Here is a 10969-nt window from a genome sequence, read left to right as displayed (position 1 = left end):
TTCAGTATCATGGATTGGGATAGCCCTCAGTTAATGTACCCCTTCCTGCATAGATGCACACATGCACAGTACAGGAAGACGTGTTACCCTTCTCTGTGTTTGAACTCTGGTTCTTACTACCACAAGAAAAATGTTGCCTCTTAAGCATCACTTTCTCTCTCTCTCTCTCTCTGTGTATATATATATATATATATATATATATATATATATATATATATATATATATGCATAACTATCTAGCTAGCTATTTATCTATATAAAGTGTCAGCTAAACATGGTTTTATATTCATTCACTAATTTTAAGTATGTTAACTTCTCATATACCCCTTACAAAGAGGTGGCATGTGCCTTTCAATTCTGTGTTTTTTCGTGTTCATCATGTAATTACACTGTTCCTTGCCACACTGTTGTGAATCATTGATTGGGTAAATGTGATATGAAAAAAGACATGAAGAACTCAGTATATCCCATGCCTTCTGATTTTCTTTTAGCTGTGTGCTTAACATGAACTACACATATTAATAGAACAAAATGGTTTTGTAAGTCATGCAGCAGACTTTATAATGATGTCGAAATGCTGCAGATTTTGCAGTATTTAGCAATGTCTCAAGCTTAGCAACTATCTGAATTGCAGTTTATTCACATCCAACCACTTAGCCACATGCATGTCATTGTTTATTAACTTATTCCCATGTAGATCTTCATTTGCAAGAAAAATGTTGGGGCTTATTCTTCCCTGTCAAACAGTGCTTGCTTACAGGATTCATTAGGTGTTCCTGCATACCTGACTTTTCCTGTAAGTATATGTCTGCTGTTATGGTTAATAGAAATAGACTTCTCATTTCTCATTCATCTGCAGTATAACATCTCTGAGTTAACACTGCAGTGCAAACTGGATGGTATGGAAATTTGTTCTCTTTTTTTGTATTCATTAGTAAGCTCAATCAATGTACCAAACCGCATTTCCAAAAGCAATCATCTCATCTTAGCTCTGCTGGCCACTTGTTCATTTATCACTGTCCCTGTGGACTTGTTTTAGACCAATGAGAGCAGATCATTCTACAAAAATGCTACCCAATAGGCTGCAGAATTATTCTTTCATGCTATAACAATAAAGTAGGATTATGATTTGTTTTTAAAACACAGTCTTTGCAATGCAGAATACTAGTTCACCATTGCTTGCTACGGCTTTCTATAATCATTAACAATTCTCTACAGACAGTTTTATAGCAGGGAAAGAAATCCTAGTTAATTTTGTCTGTGATACTTGCCAGCAGTGTGATGAGAAGTCCCTGGATCTGTCAGTGTGAGTGCCTATGTAGTGATTCTTTTCTGAAGCCGATCGCAGCACCTGCAGTAATCAGCTTTCTACAGTCAGTCAGGAGAAGTAAAGGTGGACTGCTAACAATTGGCCCCCTCTGAAGGTTTTCCCCAGTCATGCTGTGAATGATGGGGTTTCTCAGCTGAACACTAGTCCACAAAAAAAGAAAAGTTAATGTGGATTTCTGCTTGTCATGCCACAGGCTGAATTTTATTATCTAAGAATCAGATGCTGCACGCTTGCTTGCAATATAAGATGGTTTGGGTACTTTCTTTAAGGTAAGTACATGTGCATTTTAGAATATTATTATTATTATTGTTTATTGTTTTATGTCTAATTAAATTTGATTTTGAATCAAGCATATTTTATTGTTAGTATTATTATTATTTTTAGTGAAATGGGAATAGCAGGTGTAAATGTATTTCCATAAATCTCTATGGACTATACAGCAAATAATTCATGTGCTTTCTCTAGAAAGTCACGGTACAGCAATGCACTGCCTACATGAATAGCTGTCTGCAAGACAGGCCAGTGTTAAGTGTATTGCAGTTACAGGTAAAATGTCACTACAACTATAACATCATGAGCATCAGCTCTTTCAACGTTTCCTTATGACCACCTTGAGTTATAAACACTGGCACTGTAGGCTTTGGCCCAAATTGTTGACTTCATAACATGTGCTGTCTGTATGGAAAATAAGTGAAATTGTACCCAGCCAACTTTAGTTATCAGAGATGTAGAGCTCTGCATAATAATATCAAAAAACATCAAAAATGCCTTGTCAATTTTTGTTTTTCAATATTTAATCTAGGAAGAAGGAGCATGGGAAGATATATCTAAAACAGATAGTCAAATTTTTGTAATTCCTACTGATAGTGTGCCCCGATGTTTACATTTACAGGAACAAGACTGCCCCAGTGACAGCCAAAATGAGGCAGCAAAAAGATAAGGAAGCACATCTAAGCAGAATATTGCTTATATGTTTCGATGTATGTCATTTCTGTTCAGGTATACAAGATGATTGTACAACCATGCACTGGCTACAAATTATACTTTTCACTTAACAGCTTATTAAACCTCATGTCTCAGCAGGTATATCAGCATTATGCTAAGAATCAGAAGACGGCAGTTAATGAATGTGGCATGTTCACTGATGATTATAGGAGACAATGGAAGCTTAATGTATTCCTGTGTTAAGTGAGTGTACCTGAATGCTATTTATATGGGTAATCCAGCAGTGAGGTCTGGCTAAAGGGGTTGCTGAATAGCCCTGAGTCATAGATTGCAAGTGGAGATTGAGAGAATCAAACCCTGAACTATAAAATGAAGCTTATTAAATTGTGTTTTACTCAACACTATATTTCCATATGTTTTGCTTGCTGTCACTATTATTTCATTCTTACTGGAATTCTTTTTTTTTTTTTTTTTGCCTCTATGTTCCCTCTGCCACTCCCCTCCATTAACACAATACTTCCATTCTCCCTTCATTACATTAGGAAGGCAGTAGGTGTGAGGAAATTCTGCTATAATTCTAGGCACAAATTGACGCATGCTGTTCAGGGAGAGAATGGTCTTAATAGCCATTCATATGTTAAGATCACCAGCCTCCCTTTCAAAAGGGCAACACTTAGCACCTGGTCATTATATATGTGGCCGTGGGCACTGATTTTTTTTTTTTTGGTATGAAGGGGAAGAAAAACCCTAACCAGGGTCAACCCTCTTGATAGGGCAATGGAAAGTCTCTGCCTGCAAGAAGAAGTTGACAAACCTCCCATTAGGATAGCTCAGCCAAAGCCATTTATTTCCCATCCTCTCTACATGTGCCCTCCAGTGTCCAAGCTGCTAGTGAATGTTCTCAGCCTTTTTACAGGTGTTCGAAGCTCCTTGACATTCTATAATTCTGGTTATACTAGCATTGTTCCAAAATCCGCACACAGTGTATATGCATTAGGAATCTATGCAGTACAATGTGCTGTCTATAACAGTAACTGAATACTAGAAAACAAATGGGGAAACATGAGGACAGGGGCAGTATAAAAAGTGATTTGGTAGGAAATATGTTATTATAATTTAATCTGATCTGATCTGAAGAAGTCTTGTCTCAAGACGAAAGTGCTAATCTATGTGTTTATATAAAAGTTTTTTTGCCTTCATTGGTGGCATGGACCTTTTTATTATTTTGTATTTTATTATAGTTTAATGTTGTCAGCTGGCACCATTAAAGGACATGGATTTATTTATGTTTGTATGTATCTGTGTATGTGTGCGTGTAGTTAGTTGTTTGTTTGCTTATTAAATGGTAGAATGGCTGGTCCTTGGTCGTTTTTTACCCACAACCCAGGCATTTGCTATATATTTTACCATGCACCTTGAAAGTTAAAAGCAATGTTAAAGAAACTCTACATTTGTATAATACTTTATTTAGTTTTGCTATCTGTTAAGTATCTTAACATAAAGACTCCGGTCTGTCATAAAGTACACTGCACTATTGGACTGCCCCAAATAAACATGGATTTTTAATGTCTGCAGCAAGCAATTCATTTAATAATCATTATTAAATATCAAATCAGCAGAAATGTTTAATATAAGGCACCTTTATACTCAGTCTATAGCTACTTCTCCAAACAAATCTACCTTCAGTCTCATTTTGAAAACCTTCAATAAACAAACATCTCCTGTGGACTTAGTTGACATAGTCCCTAGCAAATACATGGTGACTTCAAGAACCAGATTTCCTGAGGAAATAAAACGTACCATCAGACATGATATAGGCCACTTAGGTAGAGCAGAGAATATGAACAAGGAAGTGTAACAACAGAATTAATTCTGAGTGTTCCTTCCATGAGACAGGAGTAATGTCTACAAATACATCTTTGCTAGATATAACTGCAGATAATTTTAAAATGATTTGCCATTCTTAATGATACCTTCTAGCAAGAAATAGCAGAAACTGAGCTGTGTAAGTACCTCATAAGATGCACCACTGAAAATACAATAAGGTATGTACATGACAATGGCTAGGTAGTGAGTACCCACAGATTACCTGTAGGTGTATAATGCATATCAGATAGGTTTTTGACATCCTGCAGATCATTCCCACTGTTTTGTCTTTTGATCAGTCACAAAGCAGAGAAATACCTTCTAAAATGTAGCATTTGTTTTATAGCTGGCTCCATCTTTCTCACATTCCATGCTAAACAGAGGACTGATGAACAAGTAATATGAAAATGATATGTTAAATATTTCAATAAACAGCAGTCATATTTTACATTTGCTAGTATTCATTCTGATTGTTTCTAATCCTGCACTGCTCTTTACTAATCTGATATTCATTCAGCTTTTCTGACTCTCTCCCTTATCTCTCTATAGTTCTCACTCGCTTCTCTAATCTCTATACATCATGTCATGACCTTTATCTTCTGACTTTATCCCTGTTTTTGTATAAATTTATATTCCAGTACTACATAGAAATCAAGGTGTATTTTAGTATGAGGCTTTATTATGACGTTCCTTTAGAAATATCTGATTATTAACCTTCCTCACTTCCATAAATACACCTGTCTTTTGATTACCACCATTGTATCATAGCTGATTGATTGTACTACACTGAAATACAGTGCTATGTGTTTATACATTGATTTAATTACACATGTTGAAGTGTTACTTGATGTCAGAGATGTTCTATGGTATTGTGTTGTTTGTTTAATATGTTTGCATCTTTAATCTGTTGTAATGTACATTTGACAGAATGTTAAAGTGTTTCTTCCACATCTCTACCCTGTAAGTGGGCTTTAACTCTGTGGAACTTTCCCAGGGCTTTAAAAAAATAAATAATTAAAGCATGCATATAATTTAGGGTCTTAAAATCTTTGAAATCTTTTAATATTTAAGAAGAAATAATTTTGCTGAGCACTGCCAATATATTTCCAGGCAACACTGTGCTTTATAAATTAAACACAGAAGAATGAAAAATTGTAAAATGACTAAAGCATTGGCACATGAGAGCAAAATCTAAAGATAACCCCATACTTCACCTTGCAAGAATGAATTCTTCAGTGTTGGAGCCTTCAGCATCTTACATGTAACTGTTGCTTTTGTCTGCTTTGAAGTCATACAGTGTACTCAGCACATTGGGATCTTACCATGGCAACAAGCTGTGAACACGGTTTTATAATTCAACAATAAGCACATTCATGCTTGGAATAACAAGTCACAGGAAAAATATTTTGTAATAACATACTATTAGTAATGACAAGACTTGAAACTTGTATGATTGCATCCTGTTGATGTCACCTCAACTGCCTAAAGTAAATTAAATGCAAACATTTAAAATAGGTTTGTATGATTAGTTTGGGTAGTTATGGTCCAAGGCCACATTAGAAAACAGAGACTTGCACAGTCAAACATCAATGGCTGTGAGTGTGCTGTATCTAAAATACCATCAAAATCCATAGAGAAGACGAGTAGTACATACATAATAACTATTAATGACTAAAAGCCACTGCTGCAAGCTCTGTACTGAAACTTGTGAACATGTTCATAATGAGCAATGCAACACTGATCTGTTGTCAGTAACTGGAACAGAATCAGGTTCTTTCATAACTATTTTTTGTCTTTCACTCTTTGGCTACAGCAAAATATTTACACCTGATTCCATACATGTATCATTTGTGTTCAAGATGAAATGACCATTTTATCAGAACCAGGTACCTTTCATGAGTTTTGCAAATGCCAGTGCTGCAAATTTGATGATGGTCGCATTAATATAGCTGATGGTTGAAACCTATGCTTCAGACAGAAAGATCCCCCAGTCACATTTTTTTCTGCTCATTGGGATCTAACAGATGTCAAGCAGCTTTCAGCCTAAAAATTAGACTTTCTGCAAGCTGCATATCAGTAATGTATGCACACTAGTTAAAGATATGAAAGACTAAACAGAGTTCTATCTGTTGTAGCAGGGTGATCAAATTAGAGGCATCATCAATAGGTAATTCCAATTCTACATCATAATGGGCATTGAAGGAAAGTTCATATGATTAAATATGTAAATTAAACATTTAAGTACGTTCTTGATACAGCTTTACACTCTTTTTTGTAATTACATGTACTTTATTCTCCTGTGACATCACCGTGAGTGTATATCAACTTGTCAATCCAGCAGCACCACATGTAGATTTGATTGAAAAATACTGCTCTAGAAATTGCATTCAAATAATTTCTTAATTTTTTATGAGGTGCAAAGTCCTCCATACCTCCATGCTGGGCTCTTTGTCTCTGTACTTTCTAGCTTATTGTAATGAGTTCAGATGTTGATGCATCTCAGAGAAAGATTTCTTGTGCAGCTATGCCTGTTGAGAAATGGGATTCTTGGACATATGTGTAAAATTTGTATACACACACTTGGTTATCACCAAACCAAGACCCCCTTCCCCATCAGATTTTTGTTTCACAAACACTCATTTACCCACTCTGGCAGATGTCCCTGTCAAGTCAGTCATGATGCACTGGTAGATAAATTTGAGACTGAAAGCACTGCATAACATTATCCTAAAAACAGGGGTTCATTTCTGTTCATTACATCATACAAACCACTGCAAATGGCATGCAATGGTTCAAGTACTGTGTCTGCATTAAGTGACCATGTTTTCATGACCACCGTAAGCTTCACTTCATTTTTTATGCGTGTATATTTTAAAGCATAATCTTTTACTAACTTACATTCATGTAACAACAAATTCAGTATCCCAGTAAAATTACAGCCCTCTTGCTATATATACCAATATGACATAGGCAAAACCTTTTACAACAGTTAAATAGAACTCAGTGTATGATATTTTTATACTAAACACTGCTTAAGCGCATACATCATTGCTGCTGTAACAGGACGATAATATCAGTACTGATGTATTAGAGTGATTTAGATGCTTGGAACAAGTCTGTGGAATTGTGACAAAACTTTAGATATGAATTAATTACACTGACAATTTGTGCATACAGTATACATAGCTGCCATTGCTGGCGTCAGCTCAATTGCCATGTCTTAGGGGCAGGTAGGGGGTGTCAAACCATTTTTATTCTTCCACCCAAAAAGACTAGCCCATGTGGCTCATAGTGCTTTTGTGGCTTTAATCCCAGAATTAATGTAACCAGACTGCAATAATGTTATAACAGAAAATCCATTTGGATGTGATCTCTAAGCTCATTCATTCAAAATACTCTTTGCAGTAACACAGGGTGACTAATCTGGTCACTGGGGTGCATGAAAACGAGTAAATGAATCGTTGCTACAGACCTTATTTGACTAGATGCTGGAATCCTATGTGAGTTGGCTCGTCTAATGGCTGCTTGATTGGCACCCTTCTATTCATCTTTGATTACAAAACAATTGAGTTGACACAATGACATGACAGGAGAGATCATGAGATGACATTTCTATTCATTCCATATATTCTGAACCTTCAGAGCTCTGATGTATTTAAATGTCATCCTTTTTAAGCTGTGCGTGACATCTCTGAGCTACATATACTACCAAAATTGTTCTTTCCTTTGTCCAAATACTTTGCTACATGTTTAGTCGACACTAGAACTGCCTCAATGACCATTTAGATGTCTCCAGAGGTATTTATGCTTTTCTTAGCTGATGTTCTTTTATTTACATATCTGATTGGGTATTTTCAGAGTAGTGCTACCCCATAATGAAAGAACATGCTGCAATGAGTACTTGAATTTCAAATTGCAAAAATGCCTCTTCCAGACACGTAATATCCTAAGGATAGAATGTTTAATTAAATATGATGAGTAAATAATGACTGCATGCTATTAGGAGCTGGTGGAGTTAGTGCACTAAATATAAAAGTGCCTCTTCTTCGTTATAGACTTAGTTTGAATTTCATCATAATTATCATTATCAATTTCATCATAATTATCATTATCATCGACCCTTTTTTGCCATTTTCAACATGGGGTTAGGTTATCATGTCAACCGACATCACTTCTCTCAAATTAATACCACTCAGTTACCTTCTTACACAGTTATGCAGGGCTGTCTTAGGTCTTCTCTCACACAATCTATTAATTTCTTTGGTGGTTATCCTCATTTCCTCTTGTTTTCTTCCTATCTGTCCTAAATCTTCTTCACCAAATCATCTTCTGCTTTCCTACAAATATGTCTGAACCACATTTATCTGTTCACTTTGACCTTCTCTGTAACTGGATTTACTTTGATATATTTTCTAATGTCATCATTCTTTCATTTGGTCCACAGTGTACACCCTACCACCTCAGTAATGTCATCTCCATGACCTTTAGCTTCCTCAAATGCTCTGCTTTCATTTCTCAGGTTTCTGTATTATCCAGAAGTATTGGTCACATAACTGTTTTGTACACCTTATTTTCAGTTTTTTTGGCTTTCTTCTGTCACGCAGTACCAGGAACACTCTGTGCCAGTTGGCTGCAATCCCAATGTTTCTAGCTTTGACTTCCTCATTCAGACATTCCTTCTCTTTAACCCCGTTTCCCAAATACATGAAGCTGTCAATCTGCTCCACTATTTTCCCTTCTATTTCAGTTTTCATCTTGTCATGATTTCCACAGTTTACTGCAATGACCATTGTCTTGTCTGTACTCAGTTTCATCCCATGTGCCTTCAATTTGCATTTCATTTCCCTATAATACCACCTCATCTGTATACAGCAGCTTTGTTCATCTGTCATCTCCAACCTGTTCACTAATGCAATCTATCATTAGTAGAAATTCCAGTGAGTTCAAAGCTGAACCCCAATGAATGCTCACTGCAACTGGAAACTCCTCTGTGAGGACTGCGCAAACCAGCTTTCTTGGGACCTCGTTATGTGCTTTCTCCAAGTCTAGGAATGCCCAATTGGACTCTTTCTTCATCTCTAGCTTCTTCTCCACTATCTATCTCACTGCAAACATCTGATTGGTTGTGTTGCAAGCTGATTTGAACCTGAACTTCTCATCTCCTTTCTTACTTTCTACTACTCTTAACAACTTCTGCAATGGCATGTTTGGTAAAACGTGTCTACCAAAAAATGCAGTGGTATTTAGTTTGTATGTAGACAGTATTGGGCCTTTTCAACAGCTTATACAATTTAAGACAATAAGACCTGCTTTATGACAAGATGATGTTTTAATATTAGAAATGTTTTGGTAAAATACTTTTTTTGCTCACTTCTCTATTAAGTTTGAGTAGAAGTGTTATTTATGAGTTTTATCTCAGGTAGTTTGTAGAACTTCTTTTTAGAGCTGTAGTTGCATTAGGGAAAACGGGCGGCTATGGTGGTGCAGTGGTTAGCATTGTCGCCTCACAGCAAGAGGTTCTTCAGTTCAATCCTCGGCTGGGGTGCCTTCTGTGCGGAGTCTGCATGTCCTCCTGTGGTTGTTTGGGTTTTCTCCAGGTGCTCCAGTTTCCTTTCACATCCCAAAGACATGCTGCAGGTGGACTGGACACTCTAAACTGGCTCTAGGTGTGTGTGTGTGTGTGTGTGTGTGTGTGTGTGTGTCTGTGTGTGCCTTCTGTGGAAGGTTGGGTGCCAGACTGGCAACTCGACACTATAAAACTCCACTGCCAAACATGAGGACAGGTGATCTGCTGTGGCTACCCTTAACCGGGAGAAGCCAAAAGAAGAAGAAGTTGCATTAGGGAAAACAGCACACAAAATAAGGAAGCAATGATAGGACCACAAGAATCACTGGTAAAATAAGAAGTTGTTTCTGACAATGTTATTAATATTCTTCTTAAAAAATCATACTGTTAGAATTTTTTTTTGTTGCTAAACATGAAATGGAAAAATGAAAAGAATTGGTTTTACAATGATTTTTTTCTGCACCACTAATTTGCTACCTAGTTTTGGGACAATGTTATGGCAAAATGATCTATCATTTCTGGAGTGATCATTCATCTGTTTAAAGAGGATAATTTCACTTACTTGCATAGAACGTTTAATCAATATAAATTATACTGGATGGTTTATTATCTGAATATAGCAATATCTACATTTCTTTATAAGCATTTACAGGTTAAATATTCCCTGTCACTTGTTTCACAGGGTGCAAAATATGTACGAATCTAGTCATCTCATCATGTACCCATTTGTTTCAACTGGTGTCTTCACTACACAAGAAACCTCCTTTTTTAGATTGCATACAGAAGTGTTTAATAGAGTACACTTGAGATTATATTTGAGATGTCAAGGACTTTTTGCTTAATCTGAATGAAAAAAAATCAATTACAGATGATCACTAAGTTACAACTTTCAATATCGGCTTTCTATATGCTACTATTTATCATTATGAGAGAATGTCAAATGATTAACCTTTAATGATGATATCAGATTTGCAAAGCCTTAACCATACATGAGTCTGTTGTTATACATAATATATACTGGTTTCAAAAGAGGTACTTTTGGAAAAAGATTGGTATTGCCAGTGGTACCACAATGGCACATTCACATGCATGCATGTATGTACCTTGCTTGGAAGGAAGAACATGAGCGACAGTTTTCCTAAGATAACTTTCTAAATCAATATATTGATGACAGCTTTGTTATTTAGTAAACAGGTTGCTTTTGTAAGGAATAAAGATTAGTAGTAGTTACTAAAGGTAAAATATACCTTTCACAGTGTTTG

General features: G+C 36.1%; 1 protein-coding gene across 2 annotated transcripts in view; it reads left to right on the top strand.

Moving 5' to 3' along the window:
* Positions 1 to 1117: 1117 nt before the first annotated feature.
* LOC122803484 (galactosylgalactosylxylosylprotein 3-beta-glucuronosyltransferase 1-like) overlaps positions 1118 to 10969 on the top strand; it is a 783044-nt gene continuing 773192 nt past the window's right edge. For both annotated transcript variants that reach the window (XM_044073112.1, XM_044073116.1), the window contains exon 1: positions 1118 to 1599. The gene's annotated coding sequence lies outside the window, so the exon portion shown is untranslated. The remainder of the gene's footprint in view (positions 1600 to 10969) is intronic.

Source organism: Protopterus annectens, chromosome 5.part1 (assembly GCF_019279795.1).
Source record: "Protopterus annectens isolate FY-2018-M chromosome 5.part1, PAN1.0, whole genome shotgun sequence".
NCBI classification, from domain to species: domain Eukaryota; kingdom Metazoa; phylum Chordata; order Ceratodontiformes; family Protopteridae; genus Protopterus; species Protopterus annectens.
The sequence above is the reverse complement of the archived record's forward strand: the minus strand, read 5'-3'. Positions and strand labels throughout refer to the sequence as shown.